This window comes from Dama dama, chromosome 30 (assembly GCF_033118175.1).
Source record: "Dama dama isolate Ldn47 chromosome 30, ASM3311817v1, whole genome shotgun sequence".
Classification (NCBI taxonomy): Eukaryota; Metazoa; Chordata; class Mammalia; order Artiodactyla; family Cervidae; genus Dama; species Dama dama.
Window position 1 is genome coordinate 71,410,721 of NC_083710.1, and position 14,912 is coordinate 71,425,632.

Sequence of the window (14,912 nt, forward strand, 5' to 3'; positions counted from 1 at the left end):
CAGCTTCAACATCAGTCCTTCCAATGAACACCCAGGACTGATCTCCTTTAGGGTGGACTGGTTGGATTTCCTTGCAGTCCAAGGGACTCTCAAGCGTCTTCTCCAACACCACAGTTCAAAAGCATCAATTCTTCAGTGCTCAGCTTTCTTTATAGTCCAAATCTCTCATCCATACATGACTACTGGAAAAACCATAGCCTTGACTAGATGAACCTTTGTTGGCAAAGTAATGTCTCTGCTTTTTAATATGCTGTATAGGTTGGTCATAACTTTCCTTCCAAGGAGTAAGCTTTCTTTTAATTTCATGGCTGCAGTCACCATCTGCAGTGATTTTGGAGCCCCCAAAAATAAAGTCAGCCACTGTTTCCACTGTTCCCCCATCTATTTACCTTGAAGTGATGGGACCAGATGCCATGATCTTAGTTTTCTGAACATTGAGCTTTAAGTCAACCTTTTCACTCTCCTCTTTCACTTTCATCAAGAGGCTCTTTAGTTCTTCTTCACTTTCTGCCATAAGGGTGGTGTCATCTGCATATCTGAGGTTATTGATATTTCTCCTGGCAGTCTTGACCACAGCTTGTACTTTTTCCATCCCAGCGTTTCTCATGATGTACTCCGCATATAAGTTAAACAAGCAGGTTGACAACATACAGCCTTGACGTATACCTTTTCTTATTTGGAACCAGTCTGTTCTGTGTCCAGTTCTAACTGTTGCTTCCTGACCTGCATATGTTTCTCAAGAGGCAGGTCAGGTGGCCTGGTATTCCCATCTCTTTCAGAATTTTCCACAGTCTATTGTGGTCCACACAATCAAAGTCTTTAGCATAGTCAATAAAGCAGAAATAGATGTTTTTGGAACTCTCTTGCTTTTTCAATGATCTAGCAGATGCTGGCAATTTGATCTCTGGTTCCTCTGCCTTTTCTAAAACCAGCTTGAACATTTGGAAGTTCATGGTTCATGTATTGCTGAAGCCTTGCTTGGAGAATTTTGAGCATTACTTTACTAGTGTGTGAGATGAGTGCAATTGTGTGGTAGTTTGAGCATTCTTTGGCATTGCCTTTCTTTGGGATTGGGATGAAAACTGACCTTTTCCAGGCCTGTGGCCACTGCTGAGTTTTCCAAATTTGCTGGCATATTGAATGCAGCCCTTTCAGGATCATCTTGAATGCACCATCATCTTTCAGGATTGGAAATAGCTCAACTGGAATTCCTTTACCTCCACTGGCTTTGTTTGTAATGATGTTTCCTAAGGCCCACTTGACTTCACATTCCAGGATGTCTGGCTCTGGTTGAGTGATCACAGCATCGTGATCATCTGGGTCATGAAGATTTTTTTTTTTACAGTTCTTCTGTGCATTCTTGCCACGTCTTCTTAATATCTTTTCCTTCTGTTAGGTGCATACCATTTCTGTCCTTTATCGAGCCCATCTTTGCATGAAATGTTCCCTTGGTATCACTAATTTTCTTGAAGAGATCTCTAGTCTTTCCCATTCTGTTGTTTTCCTCTATTTCTTTGCATTGATTGCTGAGGAAGGCTTTCTTATCTCTCCTTGCTATTCTTTGGAACTCTGCATTCAAATGGGTATGTCTTTCCATTTCTCCTTTGTTTTTTGCTTCCCTTCTTTTCACATGTGTTTGTAAGGTCTCCTCAGACAGCCATTTTGCTTTTTTGAATTTCTTTTTCTTGGGGATGGTGATATTGTTGGTGACTAGTAAATGATATAATGATCTTTGACCAAATAAAAGATCCTACAAACTCAAGGAATATGTGCCTTTTGGTATTGAGAAAGTAAATTTGGACCAGAGCCCCAACAACGTTACCAAGTCCAAGCTCACACTGCTCGCTGCCAATGAATCTGAGGGATGCAGAGCTGGCTGACCAAGAAGATGGCGGAATAGTGTCTCAAAGTAACCATTTTATGGGGGTTCTGGATGCCAGGTTCTTTTATGGATCAGAGATGAGGTGAGGTGAGGAAACAAAATAAAAAGGCCATTTAATCTTGCAAGTATCTCCTAGAATGGCAAGCCTCAGGCAGGGGGATGTGTTAATTTCTTCCTGCCATCTACAGGTGGACAGTGTTCTGTCAAAGGCATTTTCATTTAACAGCCAGACAGAGGGGCAGGATTCTCTGAGGCAGGCAATTATGTGTGACTGTAACAACAAAAGTGGCCTAAGACACAGATCTATCATGGAAGAATCAAAATTGACTCTTCCCAGTTACAATAGCACAGATGCTCAACAAATAATTGTTTTTAATTTTTATTGGACTATAATTGCTTTACAATGTTGAATTAGTTTCTGTTGTACATCAGAGTGAATCAGCTATATGAACACATACTTGCCTCTTTTTTGGATTTCCTTCCCATTTGAGTCACCACAGAGCATTGAGTAGAGTTCCCTGTGCTATACAGTAGGTTCTCATTAGTTATCTATTTTATATAGTAGTGAAGATATATCAATCACACTTTCCCAGTTCATTCCATCTCCCCTTCCACCTTGGTATCAATAAATTTCTTCTCTATTTCTGCTTTGTAATTAAGATAATTTATACTATTTCTTTTCATGTTCTACATATATGCATTATTTGTTTTCTCTTTCTGACTTACTTCACCCTGTATGCCACTCTCTAGGTCCATCCACATCTCTACAAATGATCCAGTTTTGTTCCTTTTTATGGCTGAGTAATGTTCCACTGTATAGATGTACTACATCTTCTTTATCCATTTCTCTGTTGATTGACATTTAGGTTATTTCCATGTCCTGGCCATTTTAAATAGTGCTGCAGTGAATATTGAGATGCATGTGTCTTTTTAAAAATCAAGTCATTTATTTTAATTGGAGGGTAATTACTTTATACTATTGTGTTTTTTTTTTTTTTTTTTTTTTTTACCATACATTGAATTATAGTTTTCTTTGGGTATATGCCCAGTAGTGGGATAGTTGGGTCATGTGGATCAGATCACATCTGATAAATGCTTTCCTAAAGTGGTAATTGTCACCCCCTCTTCTTCAAGGAGAACAGAATCTGAATCCCTGCATCTCAGCTGAAGTTGGCCAGAGCTCCCAAGAGCACATCCATTCCCCTGGCTGCCCCCTTCCCAGTGAGCTGGGTATCCCAAGCCAAAAGCCCTGATGGGGAGGAGCTCCAGTTTCACTGTGAATTGGGGAGAATTTGTGAGCCACTTCTGCTGGTTCCTGTCCCTGGCTGTGGGGGTGGATTGCTGGTTGAAGGTGGAGTCTGGGAGCCTGGCATTGGCAGAGGGTGAAGGAAGAATGTGCAGGGCAAACTTGAGGCAGAAAGCTGTGAGCTCAGTGACCTCCATGACCCTGAAGGGCCTGGGTCAAGACCCCTCAGAGGACAGTCCACCTGGGGACACAGTGCCGGCAGCCCCCCTGTTCTGGCTGTTTCCTGGAGGTCTGCTGCAGACCCCCCTGGGTGGCTCGTGCTCTCCGTGGTCCCTTATTGCTGCCTTAGGGACATGGGTGGCCTGTGAGTGTGTGACAGCAGGAGGGATGGAAGATGCAGTTGCTGAGAAAGAGGTCTTTTACATGGAGAAGGTGGGTTGGCATCAGTCCACTGTGTTTGGGTGAAGGGGATGGGTCAGGTGGTTTACAGGTGGGCAGTGTGGTTCCTTGTTTAAGAGGCTCTGTTGGACTTCCCTGGTGGTCCAGTGGTTCAGATGCCATGCTTCCAATGCAGGTTCCATCCCTGGTTGGGGAACTAAGATCCCACATGCTGCATGGCGTAATTGAAAAAGAAAAGAAAAAGACTGTTTTACTGAAGGGCACTGCGAGTAGTAGGCAGCTAGGTAGGTGAAGTCTGTCCCACACAACTGGAGAAATCAGAGAATCTGTCAGCTCACAGGTGACTGGATAGTTCTGGGAGATAGAGCTCTCCTTGATGACACAGGTGGGTTGGTCATTGTGGCAGAGTATGGGACAGGTATGAGGGGCAGAATGCTACCTTTGATAGGGAACACACCACCTAGATAACTGCAGTGCCTTGTGAAGGGCAGTGGGGAGTGTTGATTCTAAAGTTGTTTGTTTCCAGAAATACTTCCAGGAAGGCCAGGCCTGAGGCTGTATAAGGTGCAACTGGTGGAGCCCTGGCTCCTCTTTCAGGAGGTCAGTTGTTGGGTGGTCATGGCAGAGAAGTGGGAAGTCAAGGAGCTTGCAGATGTGGGGGCTCATCCTTTGTAGTAGTACTGGAAGGTTGTTGCTGAACGATAAGATGCAGGATTCTTGGCCTCCAGAGGAGAGAAATTCAATCCGGGGCCAGAGACGAGGCTGGATCGCTCAGAGCTTTTGTGTAATAAAGTTTTATTAAAGTATAAAGGAGATAGAGGAAGCTTCTGACATAGGCATCAGAAGAGGGCAAAAGAGTACCCCTTTGCTAGTATTAGCAATGGAGTTACATACTCTCCAATGAATCCAAAGAATGTCTGGAGGTTGTAAAGACCTCACCAGACCTACTCCCATAATTTACATTTTAAGATAACAGAGTTGGCCAGAAGGTTTAATCCAAAGATTGTCCTCAGGCAGGATACATCCTTGTAAAGACCAGACCTACTCCCATAATTTATGTTTTAAGATAACAGAATTAGCCAGATGGTTTAATCCAAAGACTGTCCTCAGGCAGGATACATTGTTGTTATATAGTCACTCACAATCTGTTAATGAAAGGAAAGTAATGTCATAAAACTTAGAATGGCACCAGATAATTCATCCCTGGCCATAAAACGATTGACTTGAATCTTGTAGAAGGGCAGATTACCAACAAATAGTTTCATTTACATAGATTAGGGGAACAATACCTGAGTACCTAGGTTGGGCCATTTGGCAGAACCAACTTGAAGATAGAGACATAGCTTAAGACAACATTTCCATAAGAAAAAGAAATGTATTGGTTAACGCAAGGTTTGAGAGTAGTTAGCTTCAGGTGAAACCAGGTGTCATGGCAACACAGCATTTTAAGAGAGACCTCCTTTTAAATTTTTATAGAGAAGAAAAAATGTCGCTGGTTTGTTTCCTCCTGCCGCTTAAGAGAGAGAAAAATGTCTGGAACTTGCAGCCTCTTTCCTCCGTTTGGAGACCCCTGGCCTTCCTGCCTGTTACCCTCTCAGTACTAGAAGTACTAGTAGCAGTAAAGGGGCTCATACTTAGTAGTTGTGATGGTGGCCACAGCAGTACTATTAGTAGTACAGTAATAATAGTATTAAATATACTTGAAAAATACTATAATCTGGAACTGCTATGAGTACTTTATATGTGGTAAAAGTTTTATTCCTTTGGTTAACTCAACTAAGTCATAGGTATTATATTACCCCAATTTTAGAAGAGAGGAAATTTAGTGCCAAGTAGTTATATCATGTTGGAGAAGGCAATGGCACCCCACTCCAGTACTCTTGCCTGGAAAATCCCAGGGACGGAGGAGCCTGGTAGGCTGCAGTCCATGGGGTCGCTACGAGTCGGGCACGACGGAGTGACTTCACTTTCACTTTTCACTTTCACGCATTGGAGAAGGAAATGGCAACCCACTCCAGTGTTCTTGCCTGGAGAACCCCAGGGACAGAGGAGCCTAATGGGCTGCTGTCTGTGGGGTCGCACAGAGTCGGACATGACTGAAGCGACTTAGCAGCAGCAGCAGCAGCAGCAGCAGTTATATCATGTGCTTGTGGTCACACGAAGCATAAAGGACAGACTGAGGTTCCCTCTCAGGTACTGTGACTTCTGAGCCTGACCATCTCAATGACTGAGAGCTCATCCGGGGTCAGGAAGGCTCATCTTAAGAGCTTTATTTTCATGGTCTCAGACTCATGCATCCTGACCTTGGCCTAAGTATAAGAAATAGGATACTAGAAACTCCCTGGAACAGAAAGTCAGGTTGGGGATCATAAATGAGGTGGAACCAAGGTGATTGAACCCCAGGTTCCTGAAGTGACTAGGTGTTGACACTATTAGCAGCAGTGTCATGCTTTGTTCAGGTGGGCCAGGAGCCCTTTAAGAAGCCACTTTCCCTCATTACCATCCCCAAGTGGCAGAGGTTGTAACTGACCTGGTGAGCTAAGTTCTAAATAACCATCCACACTCTTAAGACACCATTACAGATTGGCTCCTTGAGTAGGAAGGTAGTGGTTCTTGGACATGACAACATTGGGACTTCGAGGAATTGATCTCTGCCCAGATCATCAGTATTGTTACTTAGAGTACCTGGAAGCTTGCAAAGAGCTGGTATCTCTGTGAATCTGGAGGCACATTTGCTCAGTGAGAATGAGAACCCCAGGTCAGTTACTGGGTTGTGGAGCAGGTCACCTTCTCTGTTGTCTGAATACACTTTCCTGCACACAGTGCGTGCCCCAGGCCTGAGGTCTTAGGGTGATGGCTGGGTAGGACCAACTGGACTGATTGGGATAATAATGGAAGAACTCTTCATTCTGATGCAGTGAAGTTCAAGAAATTTTGGGACAGTAAAGCTCAACAAGAAGTAAACCTTGACTATTTCCCCTGGCAGATAAAAGAAGCCTGAAATCCAACACAAGTACTTCTGTTTCCCTAGACTTATCTGTTGACACTCTGCTGTTTGGAAAAGCTAGAAAGAAGTTATTTCTTATAAAAAAGCTAGAAAGAATCTGCCACATTTCAGAAATGATTTGCATGTGGTGTTTGGGTTTTCAGTGATTAAATCTGCTGAGTTAGACAGAATGAAAGTTAAATAATTGATTTCATGAAATAACTTCCCATTTTGTGATCTTCTGTCTGTGCTGCTTTCCTGTCTTTGTATTGTATTTTTTTAAGAAAAGCATAGTACATCCTTTGTTTTATTTATTTATTTTTATTTTTTGGCCATGCTACATGGCATATGGGATCATAGTTCTCTGATCAGGGGTCAAACCCTTGCCTCCAGCATTGAAATTGTGATCTTAACCACTGGACTACCAGGGAAGTCCCTGGTCTTTGTACTTTAGATAGTGGAAGATCTAAACTGAACCCAGGATTCTTTAAAATGTAAACAGATTTTCTTTGTGACCTCCAGCTCTCTTAATTCCTCTGGTACATGGAATGCCTTGTAGATTATCCATGATTCCCAAGCAGTGTGCTATTATCAACCATAACTACTAGCAGCGCCAGCAAGAAGAGGCAGGTGATGTCAGTTCAGGGTGAAGCTTTTAGGGTTAGGATTCAAACTATGAAAACCTCTGTCCTGTGAATATTAGGAATCACTTTAATGCTTAGAGAAACAAGTACCAGACTAATGTTGAATTTGGTGCACTTGTAGGTCACTCCTAATTAGGACAGAATGGCCAGTGAGCTCCTAGCGTGCCTGGCCCCTGTTTGCACCTCCACAGGGAATGTGGGTGGGGAAGACAAGTTTCTGCCTGCCCAGGGCCCTTAGGGTGGAGAGGAGGAGCTGAAGCCTCTGCTTGGGCCAGAGACACAGAGACCACCTCCCAGGTCATCAGCACTTCTTTCTGAGAGATGACGTCTCCACCTGTTGGTGTGTAAGTGGGATGATCTCAGAGAGCCAGAGTGGGTTCACTCAGTCCCTTTCTGTAAGAAGGGATGAGTGGCTGGGGGTTATATCCTATTCTCATAACCCTTAGAAATGGCCTAGCATTGCCTGGTTGCCCTGTCACTTGGTCTTTGTCTGAGGTCACTTTTGCTGATGGTCTCTGGTCCAGGTGGAGGCTGTAGGAAGCACATATTTGTGTAAACCTTCACTTTGGAGCTCAGCTGATGGGTAAGAAGTAAACAGAAACCTCTGAGTCCCAAAGTAAGGTTTCTGCCTTGAATGAGAGCTGGTTCCCCAAGAGCCATACTGGATCTTTACATTTATTTCCCAACCTTTTGTTCTAAATGTTCCTCACCTCCACTCAACGGAGAAGACTAGGGTGTGGGGCTGGTGGTGGAAAAGGTACAGTGGGGTGAGAACAACCATTGAGGACAACACAGTAAGGGAGAGGAGGAAGGAGCATTGAGCCAAATGGACAGGAACCTGCTGTGTGTACCCTGCTGGTTCTTGTGTGTATATATTATCCATTTGGTATTACTAATATCCACAGTGATGACCTTGAGTCATAATGTAGCCACATGTTCCGGGAAACAAACTCACTTAGAAGGACAATGCAGATAGTGGAGTGCAGTTTATTACACTGGTGGCCCCAAGGCAGAGTCTGCTCTTAGTCAAGGACCCCTACCAGTTTTTGTGAAAACCTTATATACCCTAAGTGTACGTGCTCAAACCCACCTCCCAAATTTCTTGAAACTTGTCTGGACAAGGTGAAAGAGAGATACGATCAAAGTTATCCCATGACTCATGTGTCATAAGCTTAGATATTTAAACAGTGGACATTTATCAATAGGCCTGTGGTCATACCCTGATAAGCATAATGGGATTTACTTTTTTCTGTTCAGAGATAATTAGCACATTCTTTTAGGAGACTGGAGAGTCTAGGTACAAGTCCTGAAGCTCCTTCATCCAGGGGTCTGGTTTTCCATTGGTATGTTGGTTCCATAGATATTGGGCATATAGGTCAAAGTCCACAGTCCGGCCCAAGATGGAGTCATATTTTCAAGATGGAGCCTGTTCTGTTTCCTCCTTCAATAAATGAAGGCTATCTTTTCAATCCACTTTCGTCTTCTTTTTAAAAGCATGTATAAGTTTTTATTATAACATTAACATTTTTAAAAATTAAAGTATAATTGACTTACAACATTGTATTAGTTTCAGGTGTGCCACATAGGTTTTCAAGAATATTTCAAAAATACAGAAACAGTATAGGATTACAGGGCAGCAGAACATGTCACTCCAGAACATATATCTTTGGATTGTTTTGAGCTAATTTTTTTTTTTTTTTTTGAGAATAGACACAGGAGAAGCTCTGAAGACAGAGTATAAGCTAACCTTCTGTGAGGGACATTTACATTGATAAAGGAAATTTCCATTTATTAGGATGTCTCCCTGGTGGCTCAGATGGTAAAACCTACAACACGGGAGACCCGGGTTCAATCCCTGGGTCAGGAAGATCAGGAGGAAGATCTTCTGGAGAAGGAAATGGTAACCCACTCCAGTATTCTTGCCTGGAAAACCCCATGGACGGAGAAGCCCGGTAGGCTACAGGCCATGGGGTCGCAAAGAGTCGGACACGACCGAGCGGCTTCACTTTCACTTTCACACTTTCTCCCTCTTTGTACCAGAAAGATGGCTCTGAATCACATAAGAATCCTGTCAATGGAGAAGTCTTCAGGGAAACCTTAAATCTGCATGACACACCCAGTCCCACCCTCTTGCTTTTCCTATTAATCTCTCATAAGTGCTACCTCACTTTTCTGTTTGTCTTGAGCTCAAGATGGTATTTAAGGTAGTGAATTGAGCCAGGAGTTACTCAGTTTTCCTCAGTATCTCCCAGGTATACAGGAGGTCTACATATTAATAAACTTCTGTTTATTTTTCTCTTGTTACTCTGTCTTTTATTACAGGGAGTGTTAGCTAAGAACTCAGAGGGTAGAGGGAAAATAAGCCTCTATGTCATCCTAAGTCAGCTTCAGTAGTTCCCAACTCATGAGCAGTCTTGAATCATCTGAACCTCTACACACTCTCACTTCCCCAAATCATTTTGAAGCAGTACCTAGATATCACATAATTTTTATTCTGTAAATATTTCAGTCTGTATCTTTAAAAGATGTAGAATTTTCCCTTTATATAATTCTATTCCCATTATTATGCCCAAACATTTACTTTAATATCATCAATATCAAGCCATTGCACAGAGTTGTCCTATTTCCCCATGCCTTGTAGTCTGAAGCAGAATCAAAAAAGGTGCATTTGGTTGACAGAGGTTGCAGGGGTTACTTTCTGTTCCCCTCCACCTCCTGTCTCTTTCCTCTCAGCTATTTATTTTACTTATTATTATTATTTTTTAAATGGAAGAAACCAGGTTATTTGTCCTGGAGAGATTCCCACAGTCTGGATTTGAGTGATTGCTTCCCTCCCTGTGTCATATAACATGTTCCTCTGACAGCCTACAGTCTGTGGGGTCACAAAGTTGGACATGATTGAGCGACTAACACTTTCACTTTCTGGCACCTTAAGTTATTAGTTAGAAGCTGATCTGACTCATTCAGGATTTCCCTATGCCTCCTCTATATAGGAGGTAGGCTTGTAGGGTTGTGTAGCTCCCTTATAAAGTAGATAAAGTCTTCTCTTTTTGTGTGTGTGAGATGTTAGGAACTATTCATGATCATTACTCAAGTTTCATTAACTCATTAGGAATTACAAAATGTTGACGTTCTAATTCTAATTTTTACCCTTTTCATTTATTAGCTAAAATAAAGAGCCACTTTGTCATTGTTAACTGTTTGGTTACCCCAAGCTATAGTATGTATGGGAATGGAAGGGAAAATTCTTATTTTTTTAACTTAACACCCCTCCTCCCTTTATAATTTTTGCCAAGTCAAGTGACATGTGGAATCTTTGTTCCCTGACCAGGGATCAAACCCATGTTCCCTGCATTGAAAGTGTGGAGTCTTAACCCCTGGATCACCAGTGAAGTCTCTTTTTTACTTTTTTTCCCTTAATATATGTGCTTTGTTGTAGTATAGTTGACTTACAATGTTTCAGATGTACAGAAAGGTGATTCAATTATATATAGTAGTGTTAGTTACTCAGTCCTGTCCAACTCTTTGTGATCCCATGGACTGTAACCTGCCAGGCTCCTCTGTCCATGGAATTCTCTAGGCAAGAATACTGGAGTGGGTTACCATTCCCTTCTCCAGAGGATCATCCCAACCCAGGGATCGAACTCAGGTCTTCCAAATTGCAGGCAGATTCTTTACCATCTGGGCCACAAGGGAAGACTTCAATTATACATACATGCCTATATTATTTTTGAAATTATTTTCTATTATAGGTTATTATAAGATATTGACTATAGTTCCCTACTCTATACTGTAAACCTTTGTTGCTTTTCAGGTTTTTTTTTTTTTAATTAGAAATCTAGCATTCTATACATACTAAGTCAAACAAGTGGAACCAAAATGTCATAAAATTTTTAGCTAGGCAAAAGTTCATGTTTTCTAAAATGTATATATTATACATATTATTTATGTATACAAAAGCTTTCCTACTGCATTTGATAAAGGCTTGAGAAAGAACATCAAAAACAAAAGAAAAGAGATGGGGAAATCGGAAAATATAAACTAAATAAAATTGGAGCACTGAATATGAAATAGGAAAAGTGAAACAAATTAGATAAAAGTAAAACATCATCAGATAGTACAGTTATTTTTAAACGTGGCTGCTCATTAGAGATATATCTAAAGCTCTGGAGAAAAAAAGCAATACCTATACAATTGTATTTTTCGAAAAATTCCAAGATAATTCTGATATGCATCTGGATTTTAAAAAGTGATAACAAGGTTTTCTATTAAATTGCAGTTTTCATGATATAAAATATTATTTTTCTATTGACCAATCTTGACAAAATGATTTTAAGTGAGTACTAGTTACATAAGGAGGGATTGGGGTTAGGAGGAGAAGGGGACGATAGAGGATGAGACGGTTGGATGGCATCACCAACTCGATGGACATGGGTTTGAGTAAACTCCGGGAGTTGGTGATGGACAGGGAGGCCTGGCATGCTGTGATTCATGGCGTCGCAAAGTGTCGGACATGACTGAGCGACTGAAGCGAACTGAACTGAACTGAGTTACATAATCACAATTGTAAAACATGTTTATCAGTTTTCACAATCAGTAGCCAGATTAAAAAAAGAAAAGATAATTACAACTGCAAACCATAATTAACCTAAAAATATAAAATGAAAGAAAGAAGTGAAAGTGTTAGTTGCTCAGTCATGTCTGACTCTTTGTGACCCTGTGGACTGTAGCCCACCAGACTCCTCTGTCTGTGGGATTCTCCAAGCAAGAATACTGGAGTGGGTTGTCATTCCCTTCTCCAGGGGATCTTCCCGACCCAGAAATTAAACTTGGGTCTCCTACAGGCAGATTCTTTACTGTCTGAACCATCAGGGAAGTCTATTAGTAATATAAAATAATTACATAAATTTGAGGGGTTAGGCAGAGTGATGTGGTAAGTGGAAGTGCACATATGCAAATATTTTCATCCACTTAGCAAGTCTGTGTCTTTTGGTTGGTGCATTTGACCCTATTACTGTTTTCTTAATTTTTTGAGTTTATTTTCTGTAGGTCTTTTCCTTCTCTTGTGTTTCCTCGCTAGAGAAGTTCCTTTAGCATTTGTTGTAAAGGTGGTTTGGTGGTCCTGAATTCTCTTAACTTTTGCTTATCTGAAAAGCTTTTGATTTCTCCACCAAATCTGAAGGAGAGTCTTGTTGGGTAGAGTATTCTTGGTTGTAGGTTCTTCCCTTTGAGCACTTTAAATATATCGTGCCATTTCCTTCTGGCTTGTAGAGTTTCTGTTGAGAAATCAGCGATTGCCTGATGGGAGTTCCCTTGTATTTGTTGTTTTTTTCTTGGTGCTTTTAATATTTAATATTTTTTCTTTGTTTTTAATTTTTGTTAGTTTGATTACTATGTTTCTTGGTGTGCTACTCCTTAGGTTTATACTAATTGGATTCTCTATGCTTTTTCAACTTGGTTGACTATTTTTTCCTTTCCCATGTTAAGGAAGTTTTCAGCTATTATCTTTTCAAATATTTTCTCAGGTCCTTTCTTTCTCTTTTCTCCTTCTGGGATCCCTATAATACAATGTTCACGTGCTTAATGTTGCCCCAGAGGTCTCTTTGTCTTCATTTCTTTTCATTCTTTCTGTCCTCCAGGTCATTTATTTGTTCTTCTGTCTCAGTTATTCTGCTATTAATTCCTTCTAATGTATTATTCATCTCTGTTTAGTTCTTCTAAGTCTTTGATAAACATTTATTGCATCTTCTCCATTATTTTCCCAAGATCCTGGATCATCTTCACTATCATTATTCTGAATTCTTTTTCTGGAAGTTTGCCTAGCTCCACTTCATTTAGTTGTTTTTCTGGGGTTTTATCTTGTCTCTTCATCTGGGACATAATTTTCTCCTTTTTCATCTTGATTGATATTTTGTAATATGGCTCTTGTTTTAGCTGCTGTAGGACTGTTGTTCTTCTTGCCTCTTCTGTCTTCTGTTTGATGGAGGAGGCAAAGAGGCTTGTGTAAGCCTCCTGATGGGAAGGACTGGTGATGGGAAAAACTGGGTCCTACTCTGGTGGGCAGGGCCTTACTCAGTAAAGTTTCAATCCAATTATCTGCTGAAGGGTGGGGTTGCACTCCCTCCCTGGTAGTTGTTTGACCTGAGGGGACCCAGCCCTGAGGTCTATGGGGTCTATGGTAGGATTAATGGTGACCTTCTAGAGGGCTTACATCAAGGGGGACCTTCCTGGACTGCTGCTTCCAGTACCCCTGACCCTGAGGTGAGCCCCTGCCAACCCACACCTTCACACGAGACCTTCCAATACTAGCAGGTAGTCCTGGTTCAGGATCTTGTGGGGTCCCTGTTCCTTTCCTTTGGGTCTTAGTATGCATGAGATTTTATTTGTGCCCTCTATGACTGAAGTCTCTGTTTCCCCCAGCCTTATGGAAGTCTGAAATTCCACTGGTCTTCAAGGTCAGATTCCCTGGAGGGTCCCAGTTCCTTTGTCAGATCTCTAGGCTTGGAAGCCCAATAAGGGATTCAGAACCTTCACAACAGTGGGAGAACTTCTTTGGTTTTATTGTTCCGCAGCTTGTGGGTCACCCACCCAATGGGTATGGGATTTGATTTCATCGTGATTGTGCCCCTCTCACTGTCTTGCTGTGTCTTCTTTGTCTTTGGATGTGGGGTATCTTTTTTTTTTTTTTTTTTTTGGTATGTTCCAGCATCCTCCTGTCAATAGTTGTTCAGCAGTTAGTTGCAATTTTGGTGCTCTTGCAGGGGGAGATGAGTGCATGTTCTTCTACTCTGCCATCTTGAACTGCCTGTTTTTACATTTTAAAAACTAGTTTTCAAAATAGTGAGTTGCTTCTCCTCTGGAGATAATGAGTTTTGTTGTTGTTGTTATTCATTTTGTTTGTTTTGTGAAGCCCCGGAGTATTTAAGCATCTCTGATGTGCTTCAGTTGTTATGATGTTTACAGTTGTTATGCTTATGCCAAACTTTGGCCATCTTTGGCCAGTGGGAGTCTATCCAGGTTGGGTCCTAAGTCTTTTGTACATATTCTAGTAGGCTTAGCTAGCCTTTTCTGCTTTCTGGTGTGACAAGATATTTCTAGTTCATCTTGTACAGCTTTCCCCCCAGCCCTGGTATCAGCATTTCTTCAAGCAACTCTGGCTCCTTTTGGTGGGAAATGGTATTTAAAGTTTATTGTCTGAACACTGGAGTTGCTCCTTGCTGCTTAGTTGGTTATTGCTTCTCAGCTTTTTGATTGGACAAAGAGAGGGTACATTTAACAGTTTTTTTATTTGGTTTATTTTTATTTTTGGTTGTGCTGGGTCTTTGTTGCTGTGTGGGCTTTTCTCTGGTTACTGCGAATGGGGGCTACTCTCTAGTTGTGGTGTGTGGGCTTCTCACTGTTGTGGCTTCTCTTGTTGCAGAGTACAGGCTCTAGGGCATGAGGGCTTCAGTAGTTGTGGCACGTGGGTTTAGTTACTCTCTGGCATATGGAATCTTCCTGGGTCGGAAATAGAACCAGAGTCCCCTGCATTTGGCAGGTGAATTCCTAACCACTAGACCACCAGGGAAGTTGTAGAATACATTTTTTTTTAAGGTAAACAAATTATGAGTCTATATGAGTATTTCCAATTCAAATCAGATTCAGAACATTAGTGTTTTTTCTTCATCTCATTTTTCTTTAATCTATATCTCTTTTTTTCCTGTCATCTATTCTCTGTTGTCCCATATCAAATTCCAGTTTTCAATGATAACAATA

The 14,912-nt window shown here is 41.4% G+C and overlaps 1 protein-coding gene across 1 annotated transcript in view; it reads left to right on the forward strand.

The window, feature by feature from the left end:
• The window catches only part of LOC133049633 (ATP-binding cassette sub-family C member 4-like), a 287,184-nt gene that overhangs the window by 53,857 nt on the left and 218,415 nt on the right, over positions 1 to 14,912 (forward strand). The window lies entirely within an intron of this gene.